Below are 23,382 nucleotides of genomic sequence, written 5' to 3'. Positions count from 1 at the left end.
AAGCTGCACGATCGCCTGTTAGAAGCACGCAGGTAGAGTGACTGATTCAGTCTCTCTCTTACTGTGTGTCTTTTACAGACAGGTGAAGACCGTTAGGATTCACACCATACAAGTCCCATTAAAACTGAGGGACCCCCGTTGTGTTAATCCGAGGGGCCATTAGTCTGGCCGCTGGAATCTCACGGCTATGGATAGGATGCCGTGTGTGACCTGCAAGGAAAGTGGCTCAGAACCGGCAGTTTCATCTGTACAACCAAATGTTAAATTGTACTCAAGCCACATACCCAAATATTTAAAGCTTGTAACTGAGACAAGATTCGTGTTAGAGCTGGTTCTGATCAGTAACTCTGTCATGGGAAGCTTACATAATTTAGCGATAGTCCTGAGCATGATAGTTACTGTTTCATTAGTGTTTATAAAATAGTTTGTTTTGGGTGATCCAGTTTTCAATCTTTGAAAAATCAGATTGTACAATAGTTTCAAGGTTCGAGAGGCAGGGACTGCGTGCATGATATGGTCAAGGGTATGTCAGATTAAATGATCCATTATGCCATGAGAAGACTTACTCAACTGAAATCATCCACACATTATGTAGAAATTTTGCAGAACAAAGTTAGCTTTTATTTCTACAGCATGGGGATAAATATGTAAATTACAAGTTTGTGTAATATTTTGCAACACTAGAGTATGTTCAAACTATGAACCATTGTCTGGCAATGGCATAGAGTCAGACTTACACTATATGCTCTGGTTCATTCTGACAATTTTGTTATTAAAAATATGGGGGCACGAAGACAATTTAATATGGGTTATTCGCTAACAAAATGCAAGGAAACTAAAATATCACATTCTAAATGTACCAATTACCATAGTAAATTTGATAATTGAAGCCAATTATTAAAAGTGCTAACATGTCATCCTAATAAAAAGTCACTGACCTAAGTGGTGAGGCTAATTAAGTAGAAAACTTAACTATGTAGTTTTCATTTTGTTATGAGAAATTCTGGATGAAAGCATTTTACAATGTTGCCTTAGGCCTCGTCCATGTTGCCTGCTTGCTTGCGGAAGCGTGCTGACGCGCGCTCCCGCTCAGCACTGAGCCACTACAGCCGCAATTAGAGCGGCTTTAGTAGGGGCTCACCTGCGCTTCCGCGCGGTTGCGGAAGCGCAGGTCTTAGGGGAATTTAAAATTCCCCCGCTTGCCGGCGAGACAGGCCGGTCACGTGAGCGGTTCGCCCAATGAGGGCGAACCAGCTCCGTGACGTCACTGGCCCGCCCCCGGCCAGTGACGGGACCGCCCCCCCTGACAGCCTGCTGAGAGCGCGTGCGGTAAGCAACCGCAAGGCCAGGGAAAGCACCCGCTTTCCCTGAGCCTCAGCGCGCCTCAGCACGCCTCAGCACGCCAGCGGTAAGCGTGTCCGAGGCCTTATTATGGTATCTAACAATTCTATTGTGTGTATATTTTGAACATATATTTTGCACATATTCCAGTGCATGTAAATGTATAATAATGTGGAGTCTCTTTGTAAAGTGTGGTATACTGTAATTTCTTGGTCTATTTTGCAGTAGAGTTGGTTAACAAACAGCAAAAGAATCCAAAGCTGCCTGTGATAGACAAAAAGATATCCCAAATATGGAAAGTATATAGATACCAGTCAATTGGGCTTTGAAGTTTTACAGCAGGTGTAACACTGTTTCCCCCACCCTCTGGGAGATTCTGCCATTACATGGTGTATAGTGCTGGCTACCTATTGGCTCACAGGATGCTGGTCGCGTAGGAGAAGGCACCGGATGACACCTCCTCACCGGAAGCCTACATCGGGTCCTGCAGGAAGTAAGGTGGCAGACTCATCGCTCCGCTGGCTCGCTGGAACCTCAGGATACGCCGCAGGTACGTTGGTTACGCTGATCGAAGCCGCCACCTCTGGGATGCTCCTGCGCTGCTCAGGCCGCACCATCGCCTGCTTTGACATTGTCTTGGATGCCGGACTCCGCTGTGGATCCGCACCGCAGGTAAGCTTTTCCTCCACAGCATTGACAGGTGGACACGCCGGCGGGTGCATCACGACAGATTTTCGACTGCCGCTTCCATCAGATGAGGTCAGGGACACATCCGTGGGGGAGAGATACCAGAGCGTCTCGCTATCGTCAGCGGATATAAGCAGGCAGCATTCCGGCTCCTGCACCACCAATGGCAGCGGCCCCTCATCACCCCGGTCAGTCAACTAACCCTGTTGGTCTTGGGTCAGTTCCGGCTCAGGAACAAGGGCACATGGGCCCCCTGGAGCATCCGCTAGGGCACACAAGCCCACTGGAACCTCCCCCATTAAAGTAGTAGTCGCCTCGGCCGCACAGGTCTGCATGTCAGCCGTGTCTTTGGGCGTGAAGGCCGTAGGCCGCATCAGCGCTGGCTTCAGGAAGAATGCCCCGCACCGCGGACACATAGCGGTCAGGCTGACATCCCCACCTGGGAAGTCACATCTGGGGCAAATACACTTTAGATAGTGTTTTCCCTCCACCTCCACTACTAGGAAGCTTCCTGGCAACCTGTAGTGTGTGAAATTACAGCTGGTCATCGTTAGACTTGGCTGGGTACACAGAAGCAGGAGTACTGGCAGTGTAGCTCCTTGCGCTTTGCTGGCTCCGAAGAACTGAGGGTGCGGCAGCCCACATCCGGCACCTCCCCTAGTAGAGACAGTCTCTTTAGATTGGTTGATAAAGTGTCCCCTCCCTCTGGTGGACTTTAGAGTAGGGGCACAGTGTAGTGGGCGTTACTGCGCCCCAGACCACTCACAGCAGGTGGGCGCGGCTCAAGCTTTCGCGCCAAGTCCTTGCAGAACTGTGCAAGAAGGAAGCGTGCAATTCTTCTGCAAAAAATACACGCGGTCACCAGTTTAGGTGGGAACCGCCATCTTGTGTAAAAATATTCAAGGAAACCACCATTTTGAGTGCTATAAAGTACAAGACCGCGCGGTCTCCACAATTCCTACAGGAATCCACTCCTCGAGTCACAACAGCACATGGTTAGCTGACTACCTGAGTAAAGATATACCCTAGGCTAGGCAAAGCTCTTTTCCCATATGCTGTACACGATCTCAGTCCATTGTGAGTACTCCTGTGGCTCCATGTGCATCAACGGCTAGTAGTACCCTGGTAGCTGCGAAAACAAAAGTTTATGGCACCTGTGGATCAAGCACCCCTTCTCAGACACTATCTAGCAATACTTTACGCCACCTTGCTATGGCACTGACATTGCAGACCCTTTCCAGAGTTTCTGGGGCCCTGCCAGCCAAAACACCCCCTCCAGGCGTCCTACACCTATCAGAAACAGAAATAGCCCTCTGCTTCAGAGCAGTTCGCCCTTTAGGTTAGCCTAGGCTGCAGCTCCCTTAAGACTGTTATATAGTGTGTTCGGCCATGCCTGTGCGAAGGCGCGTGCACGTGCCGCACACATTTTGTGTGTATGCTGTGCGTGAGTGTATGACTGTATGTGTGTGTGTATACTGTGCGCGAGTATGTGTGTGTGTGTGTGTGTGTGTGTGTGTGTGTGTTTTCAAATAAATAAATAAAGCATTGAATATTTTTTTTAATAACATTTTACATACACACACACACACACACACACACACACATATACTTACATTTTTAGCGGCGGTAGCGGCGCAAATTCTTTCTTTTTTTCATCATCCCCCGTCGGACAGTTTCACTCTCCTTGCCGTGCGCGGCGCAATTATAGAAAGGCTGACTAACGTCAGCCAACCATAAATGCCGCGCGCACGGCGCAGCAAGCGCAGGCACTATAGAACGGGCCTACGAGTTACACCTAGTCTCCCTTTCCTCTGTAGACCTCATAAAATGCTGCTTTGCTTCGTTGAAAGCTTGTCCTTATGATCTCACCAGCACCTCCAAATGTAACGCTGTTTCCCCACCCTCTGGGAGATTCTGCCATTACATGGTGTATAGTGCTGGCTACAGGAGGCCGAGTGGTCTGCCGATGGTAGTGGGGACGTCTGGACAGCCTTCTGGGGTACATTACTGGTCTTTAGCTCATCTGATACAGCGCCTCCATCTGCTGCAGGCTCCAGGAAGATGGAGGCAATCTCCTGCAGAATAACTACTCCACTCCCCCCAGACAGATTGCACACTAGGCAGGAATTAACTGGAACCTTTTATTGCTCCTCCGCATACACAGAACACAAACTGCATCTGCTTCAGCACAGTATAACGGACAGGTCTCCAACCTTAGGATGGTCCCTGGACATCCACCCCCGGCCAAGGGCACCAGAGGCAATCTTTACTCTTCCCTGACTCCCTAATAGAGCCAGGGGAAAATGTATCACTTCTCACTCCCCCAAGGGGAGTGGACAGTGGGTGCCAATGCCAGCTACACTCCTGTGTGAGTACCGGTCTCTTTCAAGGGAAGAGACACTGAATAAATTTAGATGTGCAGCCTCTTAAGTACAGAGAAGGAAGGAACAAGGTCTGAGCGCAGGATTGAGCACAACACAGGCCTGGTTCCAGAAGGGTACAAATATTTAAAAATTACAGCATTCTCTATTTAAGGTGATCCCAAACTTTTTTACACTGTGCTACCCCCTTCTAGAAAATATTTGTTCTGCGAACCCCTAATTAATAAATGTTATTGCCTACTCATCAGAAACAAAACACAACGGGCGCTCTTATATTGATTAGTAGTGATTAACCAAGGTGATAGAAAACAAAAAAAGTGTGAAATATAGTAAATATTAGAAGTGATAAAGAGTAAAAAAAAAAAAAAAAAAATACTGGATATGCTGCTCAAACACAAATGAACCGTCCTCGTAGTTCTTATATGTAATTTCTTTGTGCAGTGGGTAGCGCAGAATCACACCAAAAGCTAAAAAGAAAGAGACATCATTGTGCAATAATGCTAGATAAGATTACTAGACAAACTCAGCTCTATTATGATAGCAAAACTCACATAGCCCCAAAGAATATAAGGCAATGATAAAGATAATAATAATAGTAGTTTGTTATTGTATAGCGCTGCTAGTTTTTACATAGTGCTTAACAGAGACATTTTACAGACACAGTCCCTGCCCCATGGAGCTTACAATCTATGATTTTGGTGCCTGAGGCACAGGGAGGTAAAGTGACTTGCCCAAGGTCAAAAGGAGCTGACACCAGGAATTGAACCAGATTCAACTCAGTGCCAGTCAGTGTATTTACTCGCTGAGCCACTCCTTCAGCTCTAGGCATGGTTCCAAATGGTCCCTACTATACACCCCTTCCGACTTACGGGTAAGTACGGAATGAAGCCTCAACCCACCTGGGGACAGAGACTAACACATAATGGGGTAGATGGTTTGGATTTATTGAAATAACCAAAATATGTGAAAAGTGAACAGTCACATTTTACAACTTGTTAACATTATGGAGGAGAAGGAGCTGCAGCCACAAACAACACCGCCCCTGTAAGATCGATCCCCCTGCTGTTCTGTCCAGTCCCAATGACGGCTCTCACTCAGCCTCGTTCCTGGACTCAAAGTTGTGATGGCTCATGGTGGCTCTCTCCTCCTTTCTCTCTCAAAATAGTAGTCACTGTCTCTTCGCGTTTTGGTGCTGCTTCATCAGGGATCGTCATCAGACTACTACTAACATAACTGTGTAACCGATATCTCGCTGTATAGGGTCCTGAGCTCGTGGGGGGAACACACACACTTAATAAGGCAACTGCACCTGTGTGTGCATGGGTGGTATAGCGGTCAATTACTGGGGGAGCTTCCAAACTCATCACACAATGCCTTGTCTCTGTGGATGCAAAGCATTGAGGAAAGCCACTAAATGCGCAGTTCCCACATGGGCTCAGGAACTCACTATACTGCCTGGGATCCTCCATTACAGATTTGTTTTGGGAAACCCTTGAGACCTCACGAACCCCCTGTTGGGAATGACTGCTCTATTCCAACATCGGTGTTAAATTATACAAAGTAGTATATCATATTTAGTGAGCATTTTAAGACTAACTAGTCATTGTTTGTTATTTTTGGCCTCCTAAAAAATATTCAGCTTGGTACATTTTGCCAGAACATTACAGAATATATTTTGTTACACATTTGACTTCTTTAATACGCCTCATACTGACAGCAGCTGCCAGCTCACTTCTTGGTCTGTCTCGGTGAAATGCAGTGCCAGTGACACATTCATGAAGCTTAAAATTAGGTTATGAACAGAATTTGGAAGAAAACAGGCCAGAAACAGGTTACATCCACCATAACATTTTCATTATTATTTGTGACAGATTGCCTTTTAGAAGCCTCTTCAGATATTGTTATTATATAATAGTCTTCCCATGGCCTTTAGTCACCATCCCACGTATATGGTTAATAGTATACCTACGGGACAATTTCTACGCCTGAGGCGTAACTGCTGCAATACTGTTGAGTTCAAGAGACAGGCCACTGATATGAGAGGTCGTTTTCTGGAGAGGGGCTACAGTAAACAAACCGTCAAAAGAGCCTATCATCTGGCTCTATGTACTCAAAGACACCAATTACTTCAACCCCGCCCATTTATTGATAATATGGGTGAGAAGGTGGTCAGGTTCATCAGCACCTATATAAATGGGAACTGATACGTGAGAGTCTAACCAAGCACTGGCACATTCTGATACAGGACAATGATCTAAAATAGGTCTTGAAAACATCACCAAGCATGGTATGCAGGCGGTCCAGAAATCTTAAGGATATTCTGGTACATAGTCATCACAGGAACCGTCAAAATAGAACCTGGTTGGGACCTAAACCTAAAGGGTTCTATCCCTGCGGCCGTTGTAAAGCCTGCCCATCAATGTAAAAAGCACAGTTCTTTTCAGATTCAAACAACACAACTTCATTCCCAAATAAGATGTTCATTAATTGTATGACGAGTGGAGTCGTGTATCTGATTACATGCGTATGTACTAAACAGTATGTAGGCGAGACCCATAGGCCACTTAAGATCAGGGTACTCGAACACATTGGCTCTGTTCGTAATAAACGGGATACCCCTGTGGCAAGACATGTGAATGAGATACATGGGGGCAATGTGGATGTACTTACCTTTATAGGGATAGAACATGTTCCCTGGGGACCCCGCAAAGGGGATTGGGATCGCAAACTGTTACAACATGAATGCAGATGGATATAGAAACTGGGTACGAAATCACCATTGGGGCTGAATGAGGGATTCATCTATACCTCATTCATCTGATACATCTCTCTGTACCGCACTACCTTCATTTGATCATGGGTAGTGGGATCGAGGTAGATATTAACTATAGAAACCCGTTTTGACCCCTTTTGGGGGCGGGTTGCCCAGAGTAGTACAGTCCTACACCAGTACCTATGGATACATAATCCAATACTTTGCGATCCAAACCCAACATACCTTCATTATGCATATACTTACCCTCCACGAAATCATCAGTGACTTCTCAACATATGTTTTTTTAGAGCCGGTTCTACCACGTATTATCATCCACAATGTGCCGTTTCTGATAACATCTTTGTTTGCTACATTAATACTTCCTATAATTTTGGGTAGTGGGATTCAGGTGTATATATATATACACCTGAATCCCACTACCCAAAATTATAGGAAGTATTAATGTAGCAAACAAAGATGTTATATATATATACCTCTTTACCATCAGAAACCCATTTTGACCCCTAGGGGGTGGACTGTACACTATATCGCATTTCCACAACCCTGGTGCGCTCTACTATAGTGGTTTTATTACCTTATACATTTATCCCCTACATCATGTTCATCTGGACCTTAAGCCTATGCACACATGCTACTACTAGTGTCATGTATATCTTGATGTTTCATCTGTATCAAGACTATTATCATGCTCAATATGCCAGTTTGTGTGTAACTTTAAAATACATGATTTCTTTGGTGATTTATGCATTCACTCACACTGTATTGCTATATCTACCTAATTACATGATACACTGTCTCTCTTAAATAACCCCCTCATCTGTGTGGGAATAACCCCCCATCTCCCCATTTGTGGGTGGATACAGCACAGAGCAACAAGCCGTGTCTGTTAATTACAGACAGGCAACACCAGAGATCAGCCCTTACTGTTTGCTCCTCCCTCTCACTAGGGGGTATATTAGGCGCATGGACACGAGTGTGTAGTCCCTCCCCCCTGAAGAAGTGTCTCACGACACACAACGATCGTAGGGTGCTGTGACGTCACGTCGGTGGCGTCCGCATGAGGTCTGGTGTTAGTCAGCGGTTGCAGCGTCCACATCCTCACAGCAGCAAAGGCAGCAGATACGTTTGTATTATTCACGGCTACTTATAGCCTGTCTCTGGTACTCACTTTCTGTGATCCCTTGGTACTATTTGAAACATAGTTCTATTACTGTGTACTCAGCCTGCTACTTTAGGCCGAGTCCATAGAAGGACAGGCCGCGCTGAGCCGTGCGGATGCTCAGCGCTGAGCCCCTGCATCCTCAATGAAGATGCCTTGAGAGGGGGCTCACGCGAGCGGCCGCAGGCGTGCTGAGGCGCTGGAGTTTTCAGCCGACAGCCAAGCTGTCTATTACTATTGCCTATTTGTCCTATCATTACGGAGCCAATTATGGCGTGATACATTTTGCAACTTTATTGTATGACACCATTTACCATCCAGCTACTTTATAGTGATTTATGGAGGGCTACATTAGCGTGTGACAAGAGCGTTTGGTTCGCTGTGCATTTAACCCTGTCATTACTAGCCAGCACTATCACTAACCGCACTAGCACCTCCCAGCTTGGGGAATATTTTATTCTAAGTTTAAATTCACTTTTACATACTTTTCACTTGTTTCGGCGTATTGATATCCTAATAAACATTTATTATTTTCATTTTAACAGGTTAGACGTCCTGTCGCCATATAGCCCTGCCTTTTGTGGGTGATTGGCATCAGTTAGGCTCCTCTAAGGATTACTATATCCTCCCTACTATTGATTATTGTTGCACCATGAGTGCGTGCTAAAAAGGGACTTATGTGACCTTGGTCAACATCTTTTTGCATTCTATATTATATAATATTCACAGAATACAGAACATTTGTTGAAAATGTGTCAATATGTTTACTTCATTCTACAAGCATGAAATAAGGCTTATTTAAAATGAACATGTACAGCTTTGAAAATAATCCCATCTACTAATTGTTTTATAAAATATTTACTTCATGATGATAATCTCACAGAGTAGGATTGGGTTAAAAAGGATATTTTAGTCCAACAAAAGAACTTGTAGTTCTCCCTAAAGATAAAACAAGGACCATCAAACAATCCCCTCAGCTTGACATTATTTGGTAGGCATACAGTACTTGGCTGCTGTACAGGTGACTTTTGCCTTTTAATTAATTCATTCTGCAGTTTGTAATCCTCTAGTAAGAAAGTCACAGCTACAAAACATACGCGAGGTATGCAGAGCTGGAAAAATATAGTGGGATTCTGAAGTCTTGTCTAATATAGCCACATGTTGAGCCTGCTCCTCTCTCCCATGTCTCCCCTGCATCCACAAGAGAAAGTGTGGCCAGTAACTGAATTACTGAGACCTCAACATATCACAGCTGCACAAGAGATTTGAGAAGTGTCCCAGTAACTGCTGTGATACCGATGAATAAGATGACTCAGTATTAGAAAAAGAAGGTGGGTGCAGGGAAGTGGGGAGTATGCATAGTGTGACACGCCACCCATTTTAGAGTTCTTATCACAGTCTTCTAGGACAGGGGTCTCCAAACCTTGCCACAAGAGCCACACACAGGCCGGCTTTTATGGATATCCCTGTTTCAGCACAGGTAGCTCAATCAGTGGCCCAATCAAGCACTGAGGCACTGATTGAGCCACCTGTGCTGAAACAGGGATATCCATAAAATCCGGCCTGTGTGCGGCTCTTGAAGACAGGTTTGGAGACCCCTGTTCTACGATAAGCAATCACAGAAACCTGATATTCAATGCTTGTGGGTTTTTTTTTTTTTAATAAATAGTTTTGCATTCAAGATAAACAAATGAGTCAAAACAAGAAAGGTTCAAGGTCTCCTCAGAGCTCTGGATAAACATGTAGTTAACTTTAACTGTTCCGGGCGGGTACCCCGCTTACCGGCTAAACATGCACCGGTTTATAATTGCACCAGATAATCAGGACACTGGTTTCTTTACCTCCCACAGATAAAGTGTATAGGAGCGCTGGGTTTGTGCTGAGATCCACACATGCTCCTGAGGTATGTGCTCTCTGCTGTGTGTCAGCCTGTGAAGGCTGTGAGGAGAGCTTCTCTCACAGGCTGTGAGAATTAGGGTTAAGTGTGTTCCATTAGCAATCCTGCATCTGATGTGTTGCTTGCTGGTAACTGTAGTTTCACCTACAAAGGGAAAAGGTTGTGTAGGATTCTGGGTCCTAAGTTCCTTCCCTCTATTACTTTCCCCGACAACTGTCATAATAGCTTCACAGAATCAGAGTTATGAAAATAAATCAAGTACCCTACAAAGTAGAGCCTTACAAAGGCCAGATCAGCAAAGCTCTGGTTAACCAGGGCTTATACCGTGACCTTACCTAAAACAGGAACAGACGCCTTCAAAACAAACAGAAGCACAACCTCAATAGTGTAGTATTTAATGCAAAACATATAACAGATCTAAAAAAAACACTTTACACTCAAAAGACTTTAAACTTAAGACTTTAAGCTTTAAAACAAACAAGAAATTGGTGCTCATCCAATATCTACTCTGGAGTTCCAGTAATCTCAGCCGATCCTCTACCAACCAAATGACGGTCACATTTCTGTGATGTCACTAACTGCTAGTTAGCAAAGCATTCCACCAGTCAACTTCCATGTTACCATGGGTGCAAACACTGGTAGTCGGTCGTTACTGAGCTCCCAGTCTGTGGATACGGATTCCCAGGCCTCTATGGTATTTTCATAGCTAATTATCTGCAAAAGCAACGGCCAAACTACATTTCAAAAGCGTAGTCTGAATGTCATGTTATTGTAGCATAACTTTGCATTATTCTTTGATAGAGTTATGTTACAACAGTCTTGCTTTTGCTCTTATCCAGACCCCAAAATAGGGGTTGTGCTGAAGTGGAGAAAGAGAGTAATGGGAAATAATGCTGTTATTTAAATTATGTTTATTGTACCTGTGGTGTTACACCCATCAAGACAATGCAAAAGCCCTATTTCATAGTCTGGATGTGAATAACAGCAAGTTTAGTTATGACCTACTGTGATAGTGATAGAGGGGTTTACGTCAGCAGAAAGATGTCTAAAGCCCTTTTCCCTGGTTACAGCACTGGAAGGGTTAATTCTAGCAGCCCTGGCTACATTGGCTGCATCTGAGGTAGTCAGGCTCTTTTTAATCTGCTTTTTCATCTGCACCCAGGACTCCAGTTAAGTGGGACATTTTTGATGACAGTACAGTTTATGTTGTGTGACTCCACCTCCAAGGATATGGAACGGGGAGGTTACTGTAGTTCAGTTACACTGGGCTGGTGAGTAGTAACCAGCCAAAAGGTTAGGTATTCTAGGGCTCCAGTGGGAGGTAAGCTTTTATTTTGTGGTTTTGTTTACATTGCAACACTACCTAATAAAGAGGAAAGTGCAGCAAACGCCCATAGTGTAATTCAATTTATTAAAAACATTTAAAAAACATGCAGGTAATTCGACTTAAATTTGGTAAGATATAGAAAGGTATTCACACTCTTTTGGGAAAGTGTGGCATCCGTTGTAGCAAAACCACTAGTCCAATAATGTCCTTCTCCTAATAGTCTATTTCAGGTGTGACTGCCGGTGTAAGTGCAGCCGCGTTGTGATCCACCATTCAGACCGTCTCCATGTGGACGCTGGCAGTGTGTGGCGTGTAAGAAGATCGAGGGACACAGCTTGCAGAAATTAACCCTACGCGTTTCGTGATTGAAAATCACTTCACCAGGGAAATGATGAGTTCACAGTGTTGCCATAATTTTTATACTCATTTTCATTGATAGACAAATTTACATTTGATTCACTTAATTAACTAATTGTTTTACAATCACAAAATGCGTAGGGTAATTTCTGCAAGCTGTGTCCCTTGGATCTTCTAAGGCTGCGCCCCCACTAGCGCTGAGCGGGCGGTGCATGCCAAGTTTACTTTGTGGAATGTGAATTCTCACGTCCCCGCTCACGCGGAGCGCACGACGCACGCTCTCCCAAGCTTGGCGCTTGGGAAGTAAAAAAAAAAGTGTGTTTGAAGCGCGCTCAATAGGCCCCCCATACACCCCACCCCCCGCGCGCAGTTGCTCGCAAAATTCACAGGACACTCGCAATCATGCTTGAAGAGTTGGTGATGTCATCACTCATGCATGAGCGCGGTCAGCGCCAGCGGGCCTTACACTTTACACGCTGCCAGTACCCACTTGGAGACGGTCTGAAAAGTGGATAACGAGGTAGCTGCACTTACATCGGTGGTCGTGTCTCAAACAGGCAAGCAGGAGAAGGACAGTGGCTTTGCTACAGCGGGTGCCACACTTCCCCAAAACAGTGTGAATGCCTTTCTATTTCTTGCCAAATGTGAGTCGCATGATTACCTGCATGGTTTTTTTAAATGTTTTTAATAAATTGAATTACATTATGGGAGTTCTCTGCGCTTTACCCGCTCTGTTTTGTATATACTAAAGGAGGGGTGGAACACCTCTAAAGGAGATCATAACACACGTAGATCCCTGTGCAAATTGCACAAAGAATGTTGGAACTTTTATCATCGTTTTCTTCCCAGATAAGACTTTTTCACTATTTGTGTTTTTCACATTGGACTTTATTTTATGAATTTTTCATGCACGTTGTTTTTTATGTATATGTAGTACAGTAGTAATGTTATTTTATTGTTAGATTTTATTTACTCACAGTAATAATTGTTTAAATCATCACATAAATTGCCACAGCTTTGAAGCTCACTATCACTCCCTTCACACCTAACAATTTTATGTCCCTCCGTTAACCTAAACAGACTTTAGTGAAGTTTATTTATTTGGGGGGATAGTGTTGTATGTATTTTGGGAGTAATGTTGTATGTATGTGGGTGGGCATTGTTGTATGTATTGTGGGAGGGGGGATTATAGGGGTGGAATTGTATGGGTTTTAGGGGGGGTTGTGTATGGGGTGAAATTGTGTGTGTTCCTGTGGGGGGGGAGGGGGGAATGAGTCTGAGGAGGGTTTTTTTGAGGGAGCAGGATTGAGTGAGAGGGAGGTATTTGAGTGATAGACGAGGGGGGAGAGCGAGAGGGGGTTGTAAGAGAAGGAGGAAGAGAGAGGGGGTAAGGGGGAGAAAGTGATTCAGACAGGGGAGGAGAGAAATATATGGAAAGAGGGGGGAATAGAGGAGGAAGCTCGCATTACCGCCAACCGGGTGGGTGGGAGGGTTGTGGTTAAGTATGGGCTTTGTTTATTTACACAGATATAAACCCCGACATGACTTACATTTTTTATTAATGTGTTGTGAGAGAAGGTGAGAGGGTTGAGGAGGGGAGGAAGGGAATTGTGGAGTGGAAGAGAGTGAAAGTGAGAGAATAGCATACGGGGAAATAACTAGGTCACATGGTAGACAGCCAATCCTATTGGTTGATGTTCCATGTGGTCCCTTGACTTTTGTCTGAAAATTAGTTGTCAGGCAAAAGTGAGGGAATCACATGGTACATCAAGCAAGCTGATTGGTTGATGCGCCATGTGGTTTCTTCTCTGTTTTGTGTTGTCATGTCACCTCAAAAGGAAAGGAATCACATGAGAAGGAGAAAGGGAGAGAGGGAGAAAGGCTTTCTAATTTAGTAGTATCTCAAGTTGTATGTGTGTATCCCATCAAACCTTCCGCCAAATAAATTAGGGACTGTGCTGGAAAAGGAGAACACATACTATATATTTAAATTAGTGCCATCCCACATTTCCTAAAAGGATTTCCATACCAACTATATAGAGCTGGTAAGTCTAAGGCAGGGGGACCGCGCAAGGCCTCTGTAAATTCCCTAACCTTGGCTTCAAGCGACGTGTTGACATGGCAATGCGGCGTCAAACAACGACGCGGGGTCAACTGTTGTTGCGTTGCCTTGGCAACGTGACGTCACATGACCCCGCGGCGTCATTTGATGCTGGAGCCAAGGTAAGAGGAGGGGGTGATAGCATGCGGGAGGAGCGGGGGGGCGGGGGGGGCGCAGGGGGAAAAATTTGTGTACACCTACCTGGTCTAAGGCACCAAGTGACTTCAATGGTATACTGGTGTGTCACCGTGTCAGACCCAACAGGACTAGAACCCACAACCACTGCAAGTTTATTTCTGCTGTTTTAGAATTTGGCACAGGCTGAGCAAGTATTCTGCTCCCAAAAAGACATATGTCACCTTTAACATGATCAACCCAGGGCCGGCTTGATGGCGCTGCCATCTGTACCATCGCACCGAGCCGTGCGCTTACAGAGGCCCCGCGCTCTTCTCCACAACAGTTAAACTGATTGTTGCAGGAGTGCACATTGTCATGGCGACGCGTCACTTGACCCAGCATTGTCATGGCAACGAGTTGCCGAAGAGCCAGCTGAGAGCAGGTAAGAGAAGTTACAGTGTACATGTGATTGGAGAATGGTGCTCAAAAATACTTGGACCTATATCCATATATTGAAGGGAGAAGAGCAAAACACTGGGTAATGAATAATAATCAAAGTACTAAACCTATAAGGGGGGCTCTAGAACACCCTGAAGGTGGGGGTACGTGTGCGGAGACACATCCCCCTCCTCATTGGGTTGGCCCACGTACTCACGGGTCCCCCAGCAGCTCTCTCCAAAGCGTGCAGCTGTATCCAGGTCAGGAGAATCCTATGCAGTGTGTGTGCAGCGCACAGCAGAAGAATGAAGGAGAGCAGGTCTGGCAAAAATAAACTCTCTAATGGAAAGCCATAAAATAGAGGGTTGCAACCCTTCTACGCGTTTCGTGCAGGTTGTGCACTTTATCAAGAAGTGATAAGTGATAAAGTGCACAACCTGCACGAAACGCGTAGAAGGGTTGCAACCCTCTATTTTATGGCTTTCCATTAAAGAGTTTATTTTTGCCAGACCTGCTCTCCTTCATTCTTCTGCTGTGCGCTGCACACACACTGCAAGAGAAGTTACAGTGGCCTCAGGCCTCCCCCGGCATTTAATTTAAAAGCCTGTTTGCGCCCCCCTGGATTAGATGTTCATCACTCTGTGACCACTTGCCATGCTGTGCCATATACTGTAGATGAGCTTTACAAACTTGTACGATTGTACTTTTAATCAATGTGGACCCAATTTGAGAATCACAGTACGGTTTGATCCCACCACTTAAGGGATGTTATGAATCTCATTAACAAATGCATTGGTTGATACTCTGTTGTTTCCCCCCAGGATAACATGATATCCAATTGCACTGGATAAGTTTCTATTACACAGTATGAAGCAAGCAACCACATGTTATTCTACAACTTCGCCTCTAGTAAGGAAACTACAAGGATCTAACGGATACATCTTTATGCATAATATAAAATCTCCTAACTGATCAATGTGTTCAAAGGTGGAATCGGGAGAATTGTATATGGATTTGAAAAATACTTTTTTCCCCCGATGTTACAAGTTTTTCTGGGTTTTATTTATTTATTCTTATGCAGTGTCCTACAACTAATACTCCTATTTAATGCTGTATATCTGTGGCATTACCTATAATATTTGCACTGTGGCATTACCTATAATATTTTCACTATTGCCATCTCTTTACTTCCAATGCGTGGTTTGTTGCATTAAAATGAGAAATTTAAAGCCCAAAGGCAAAAACTGCTTATTAAACAGCTGCTAGTTGGCAGCTTCTCGTAATCCTACAAAGAAATATCAAATAACATTTCTAAAGAGTTGAATAGCTTTACGTTAATGCACATATATAAAATGTATATATCTAGCTCTGCCTATTAGCGAGGGCTACAGATGGTAATTAAAATGCAAAGGATAAAAAGCCTCTTTATTAAAAAAAAAAAAAAAAAACCTGTATGGGCTTGTTTACAGAGACCAGAAGAGTTCAGAATATAATGGTAAACATCAAAAAACATACATTACCAATATGCAAGTTTATCCAAACGGTTCATATTAATTTGTAAATCTAAAAGTAGCACAGAAGTAACATTATATACATATATAAATTACAAAGATTATATATATATATATATATATATATATATATATATATATATATATATATATATATATATATAATCTATCTATAAAAACACAAAAAAAACAGGCGCACTCATAGCGTAAAAAAGTATAACAATAAAGTTTATGGAATGAAGGATTTAAAAATACACACTCACAAACATAGCTGAATATAAAGCATTTTTGAGTAAAAACTCAGCCCGTCAGATGCAGGAGCCCGGTATGCAGGATTTCGTTGTATAATCCCTGGTAAGTCCTGCTGCAGTAGCCCCTCTGTCTCCTTGCAGGGACCGAAATGCACGAGGGACGCTGCCTCACACTTGCTCCGGCGTCACACAGTGAGTTCTCTGATCCAAATCTCGCGAGAACTCGGTGACGTCAGTGAGTTTCAACCGGAGTGAATTCGCAATGGAAAACGGGCTGGACGGCTGGGCGGCTGAATAAAATGCTACCAGCACAGCAAAAATATGCGGAAGCACATGAGTGGGGTATAATAAACGTGAAAGCTGGACATTAGCTACCACTGCACTCTCTACGCGTTTCGTCTTGAACGAGACTTCATCAGGAGTAGAGTTCGAGACGTAACGCGTAGAGAGTGCAGTGGTAGTTACTGTCCAGTTTCTACGTTTATTACACCCCACTCATGTGCTTCAGCATATTTTTGCTGTGCTGGTAGCATTTTATTCAGCCGCCCAGCCGTCCAGCCCGTTTTCCATTGCGAATTCACTCCAGTTGAAACTCACTGACGTCACCGAGTTCTCGCGAGATTTGGATCACAGAACTCACTGTGTGACGCCGGAGCAAGTGAGAGGCAGCGTCCCTCGTGCATTTCGGTCCCTGCAAGGACACAGAGGGGCTACTGCAGCAGGATTTACCAGGGATTATACAACGAAATCCTGCATACCGGGCTCCTGCATCTGACGGGCTGAGTTTTTACTCAAAAAAATGCTTTATATTCAGCTATGTTTGTAAGTGTGTATTTTTAAATCCTTCATTCCATAAACTTTATTGTTATACTTTTTTACGCTATGAGTGCGCCTGTTTTTTTTGTGTTTTTATAGATATCTTCAAGGAAGTGGTGTTCCCTTCATTCGGGCTGCAGAGACTCTTTTGGATAGCATTTGGAGTATTTTTTAGGATTTATATACTTTTTAATATAGACATTTTTCTGGACATTTTTCTTTTTTGTTGCTTTATTTTGTATGTTTTTTATTGTTCTAATGTATTAATTTTTTATTTTGTATTTGTTCCACTGTGCATAGTATAGGTTTTATTTATATCTTTTAGAGGGTATATATATAGTGGTTCAGGTTGGCGCCAATCTTTTCTTTTGTTGTGCTATATATATATATATATACACACATACATAAATACATGCATATACACACACTACAGAAGCAATATTAATTTAGAGGACAATCCAATGATGTCCTATACTATAATACATATATACACACATACAGTAATATATAATTAATATGTACTACCCTGTAGCATTTATCACGTAGCTACAGTATGTTAGTTGTGGGCTTAGATATATTATTAAGTCTCCACATATATTCAAGACTAATTACTTCAAATGCAGAATGACAGCTTAATTAGCAGTGCTAGTCTTGGCAATTAAAATGGCACTGGCATCCTGTTAAGACCCCCATGATTTCCCCTGCTCCCCCAACAGCAATTACTGACTGAATGATTAAAAGCAAGCACATGATGATAATTTGCTCTCTAAGGATCTAATAGTGGGATAACCAATTTGCTATATACTTCCCCAGCAATTTTACATTTGAAGCTAGCGTGCCCATTATCAAATCAGATGTTACTCTTTTAACCAAACGCATCATTACTCGTATCAATTTTCACAGTTTACACTTGACTAGTGTTTAGCGCATTAGAATGTAAATATTCATTTCGGATACGCAATTATCTTCACAGTAAACAATTCACTGTTATTAACAGACATGTTAAATGTTTTCTGGCAGTTTAATACACCAATGTCCTTTCAATTACTGGATCAGTGAAATCACGATGTGTTTAATAAGGAAGCATGCCTCGTATGTGTGACTCACACGAGTGACGTCAAAAAGGCTTCAAGAATCATCCAGCCTAGTCTGCATTGATTTTCAATAAATGGCAAAGCGCAAAGATTAAGGTGTAAATTCTATACAGTTCTAAGCACCCGGCGGGCCGTTTTCAGGCCGAAAAGTCTTGAAGTCTGTGGGGCTTTTCAGCTGAAAATGTCCCTGACTGCCACTTTGGATTACCTGTACGTAGAATATTTCCCCAAGCTGGATGCTTCTTATAGCGTTTTCAAACTCATTCATCCGAGTCGGGGGCCCCACTAGTGGGTACATACCCCTCATACCCTGTGTGTTTATTTTTAGCCCTTGGTTTCTCCATTTTCTGAGACTATTTTTAAAGGCAATACTAATGAACTCCAAACTCCGAAATTATTTGTGTAGCCACATTTGCGGGGGATTCTTTAAGTGACATTTCGTTTTCTTTGACTATTTAAGCATATTGCTCTCTACTGGCCACCTACCAAAGAATGTTCCCCCTGTCCCTTAGCTTCAGTCGTAGGTCTTCCTTTTATTCTCTACAACCTTCCTCAGCTGCATATCATCATGAACAAAAATATGGTAATTTAGTCTGCGTCGAGTTCTACGGCTCTGAATGTTTCCTCGATTAAATGCTCAAAGTGAGACTATCCATTTGTCCAACTGCTCCCTTCTTGATTACAGTAGTTTCACATTTTTCCTCGGAACTATGTAAAATTCCATCTTCTCACTTCAAGTTCAGGCTAAGTGGACATTCGTACCTTAAAACAATGCTCAAAACCGCTCCTGGATTTCTCCTTGTAATGCACGCTCTTATCCCATCTTATGTTATATTGATTTAATGACACTTTTGTCTGTGAAGATTTTGGTATATTTGTATAGAAAAATATATACCCAAAAATATTGTTCACCTTCAGGATCAGTTAGCTGCAATATCTCTTAAATCCACACACATAAGATAGTATACAACTGAATCTAGTCATTAATAAAATAATTATGCATCATTAACTGCTTTAGTAGATGTAATATTTTCTTCATGCATCAGACTGAATATGAAGAAGCCGGTAGCTACAGTTCAGATGATCACTATTACCGTAGATGTCTTTTCGACCATAATTATATTAATTCCCTAATAAAGAAAATGGAAGGAACAAGTTCGGTTAGGCAGTGATGTATGAGTAGAAGCTGATCCCAAATAAATTCCTAAGACCTAATTTCTTTTTACAGAATGTAATTTGCTACCGGTTGAGTAAGAGACCTTTAGTGGTCATAAAAGTAATTATCATTCAGTGAACGTCAATTACTCCTATAATTACTTTAGATAACGGTTCATAAATGTCCTTATTTTTTCACAGAGAAAAATGAATAATTCTGCTTCGAAAATGAATTAATTGAATCCGTACATTGCCTAATACGCCAGATATTATACATGGTTTAATGAGTGAAACAGGCATCACATTTATTTACGATGTATTGTATGTTTCCCAAAAATATTTGAACGGAAGTATTTAAAAAAAGGTGGATACCTACTTCTGTGTAACATGTCTTTCTCTCCAGTTGTCTCAAACATATTCATTGTGCCTTTAAATTCTACTATGTACAGTCATGCATCAAACAGGGTGTGTCTATAATCAGCCAACGTTGTACCAATTTTGGTAAACATTAGCTATGTGTGCTACAGTATGTGTGCTACAGTATGTGTGCTACAGTACACTATTCAGACACAGAGCAACATTTTTCTAGCATCTAATTTTTGCATACAAACTAGATAGAACCCCCGCTTCAGCTTAAATGTAAATGGTGTAATGAAAATGTGACGGTGCTCTTGGGGAGAGTCATTCTAATTTTTGCACTTGAGGTTGTCAGTGACTATACAATATATTATAAAAACTATCTACTGCATTATACTTGTTGCTTCATTCTCAAATAGTCAAATCTATAACTAGTTCTTGATATTTTCAGACAACTGTCAATGTTCCTTTCCGGGTCTTTATCGCAGATTAATCTCAAAGCAAAATGATTTCTGTACACGTTATGTTCCCTCTGCAGTGTGCTCTTCTATTTAATGGCAGGTTCTGCAAAACGTGGCATGCATAATATATAAATATACAAACACAATGTTCCAGTTAAATGCAGGAAGTGTTACCAACAGATTGTCTACTGCAGGGGACTGTCTACCCAAAGCATTTCAATAAAATACCGGGAGAGCGCGCGAGGCCTCTCTAAGTTCCCTTAGGCTGCGGTCCCTGTGATCACTGTGACACGCGCGCCCAGCGCGGGGGGACCGGCGCGTGCACAGCGTTACCCGCGATCTGCGGTCTTTAGGGAGATTGCGACGGGAGGGGGCGTGGTTGGGGTTTTGCGGGGGCGTGGTCATGACCTCACGTGGCTGGTTCGCCCTCATTGGGTGAACCGCCGGCGGGGCGTGGCCACGCCTCCGTCGCCAGTTCTGAACTCAATTCCATAGAGTTAAAAAAACTGCGAGTACAGCGCGGCTGCACCTTCAGCGGGAAGGTGAGTACTGGGCCCAGCCCCATTGAGGGGCGGTGCTTACACGCACAGCGCACGCCGAGGTGTGCGCTGTAGCAGTGACTGGGACCGCAGCCTTACCTTGCCTCCGGCGGCTTCTGGTAACATGGCGTCAAATTACGTTGCATTGCCATGGCAACGTGATGTCACATGACGTTGTGACGTTAGAAACGCCCGATACAAGGTAAAGGGGGGAGGGGGGGAACAAAGAAAAACGTTTGTGCACCCCTGGTCTACTGCATACTGTTTGCAGTCTGTTACTGAAAGGGTTACATCCTTTGCATTTTGTAGATGTTTCTAAACACAGACAATGGCTGAAACCTCTAATTCCAAATAAACACTACAAACTATTCTAATTCTCTGTGGGTTTGAATAAGTAATGTGAAAGCTAAAATAATTATTCTAGAGAAAAAAAAGTCAAAAATCTATTGGCGTTTTTACTCTGTTTTTTTCTCTCTTGTATGCAAAACAAATAAAAAATAGGACCCATGGGTTAGGTCCCTCGATACCACGTGTCAATAATGTGAGGTAAATATTAATGTTTGTTTTCCTGTTTGTTTTTGTAAAACAAAAAAACAAGTATATCAAGAGAGAATAACAGAGCTCCCTTGAGTGACTGGATTGCAATAGTGAAAGATTAGGCTAGTTTATAGTAGAATGTGAAATCTTTAAATGTGCAGCTTCTCTCAAATACATAAAAACAAACAAAAAAAATGCAAAATACTGTCACAGAAATCCTAGACGTGCTGTACGTTGTGGAACTGTATAATGGACAAACAGGACTTCTTCATAGACAACGTTTGTGTATAGAGCTTCTTGGACTTTCGACTGTTAGATCTCCTTAAGAGAGAGACTGAGTAATCAAGAACCAATAAGGGATGGGATAATGTTATAATGCAGAACGGGGTTATTTGAAAGGTATAGGTAAACACAGCTGCCTGAAACTTCCAAGAATTGCACAACATTTATTGCCAAATAGACCTTTCTTGAAGACAAAGATGTTTGCAACACGATTACCTTGACTAATCCAAAATCTACTAAACAAGACACACTGAGGCAGGGGTGCGCAAACTGGGGGTGTGAGTTTTTTTTTGGGGTGGCAGTTACAGAGGCCCCACGCTCTTCCCCAAGGTATTTAATTTAAATGCCGGGCGACCGCACGAGGCCTCTGTAACCCACTTGCCTTGATTCAGCCGGCTTCGGACACCCGTCGTCATGGCAACACGGGATCAAATGACGCCGCGAGATCATGTGATGTGACATCACATGACCCTGTGGCGTCATTTGATGCTGGCACAAAGGTATCTTATAGTTAATATCTTATAGTTAATAAAATAATAATTGCAGTACACCGGGACAGTCAATAAAAATTTGCATTTAATTTTCAAGGCAAACAATGTACTTTTACTGTCTTACCAAAGGGTTTTCATTCAGGCCCTACTTTTTTGTATCAGTGTTTGGCTGAGATTCTAAAGCCATTTTCACATCAAGAATGTATTATGAAGTATGGAGATGTACTTTTACAAACGGCCACAAGAGAGCAGAGTTACTTTTTGCTGGGTGAGCTATTAACCCCAATTCTCCAAGCACGGCTTAAATTGAATCCTGCAAAAGCACAGATGTTAAGAAACTCTGTTTCATATTTGGGTGTTGTCAATGTAGCTGGAGATAGAACTCCAAATACCCACAAAACACAACTGATTCAGACATTGTCTAGACCAGGGCTGCACAAACTTGCTGCGCCCCCCTGTCTGCTCTCCCGCAGTGTCATGCCCCCCCTTTTCCTTTAATCCCGCGTCAAATGACGCCGCGGGGTCATGTGACATCCCCCAGTTTACGCACCCCTGGTCTAGACAACAAACACGTACCCTTGTCCGTCACTTTTTAGAACGATTTGGATTTTGCCGAGATTTTATGGAAGGTTGTGCAAACAAGAGAAAATTCAAGCGCAAATAACACGGAGTGAAAAAATGTGCAGTGCAACAAAAACATAAAAATGTAAATACAACCATAAGTAGCAGTGCAGCTCCGAAAGAATGACTTGGTCTTGATTGCAAGAAAAAACACATATATCGGAGCGCAAATGTCATCAGGTACATATGAGAAAGGAGGGGGGGGGGAGAAAAAAAGTGCAACACTGTATTACAATAGTAACAATTTAGGAATGGATTTACGCTAATCCCACCTCGCATGGTGTCCAATCTCTCTCTACAGACACGCAGCAAAAATCTGTCAATCGTGCAATCTTCCTTTAAGGAGGAAGCAGGGTCTTCTCCTTATGTGATAAAAATAGAGAGAAAATAGTGCAGTACTGTATATTTTTACTAGCATAAAGGTAATAAAAAATGCACTTTCAAAATTGAAAAGAAACAGGCAGTAGGTAGGGTTGCCAGGTGGCTTGTCCAAAAATACTGGACGCAATGGTGAAAGGTGTGACGCACGCGAGAATCGTTGGTGAGGAAGAATGTTATTTATAAATGACCTGACTTATGTAATTTTTTTCTAAATTTCACTCCAAGTATTCACCAATTTGCACCAATGTATATTCTATTTCGTAAAAAATCTGGGGAGGAGTCTTGGGAGGGAGCACCCTTCCGAG

The 23,382-nt window shown here is 43.0% G+C and overlaps 1 protein-coding gene and 1 long non-coding RNA gene across 16 annotated transcripts in view; one reads left to right on the top strand and one right to left on the bottom strand.

Moving 5' to 3' along the window:
* LOC142494384 (uncharacterized) overlaps positions 1 to 15,753 on the top strand; it is a 32,992-nt gene extending 17,239 nt beyond the window's left edge. The window contains exon 4 of the long non-coding RNA XR_012801406.1: positions 15,403 to 15,753. This is a non-coding gene — a long non-coding RNA (uncharacterized LOC142494384). The remainder of the gene's footprint in view (positions 1 to 15,402) is intronic.
* Positions 1 to 23,382, bottom strand: part of CADPS2 (calcium dependent secretion activator 2) — a 516,545-nt gene that overhangs the window by 291,052 nt on the left and 202,111 nt on the right. The window lies entirely within an intron of this gene.

Source organism: Ascaphus truei, chromosome 5 (genome assembly GCF_040206685.1).
Source record: "Ascaphus truei isolate aAscTru1 chromosome 5, aAscTru1.hap1, whole genome shotgun sequence".
Classification (NCBI taxonomy): domain Eukaryota; kingdom Metazoa; phylum Chordata; class Amphibia; order Anura; family Ascaphidae; genus Ascaphus; species Ascaphus truei.
The sequence above is the reverse complement of the archived record's forward strand: the minus strand, read 5'-3'. Positions and strand labels throughout refer to the sequence as shown.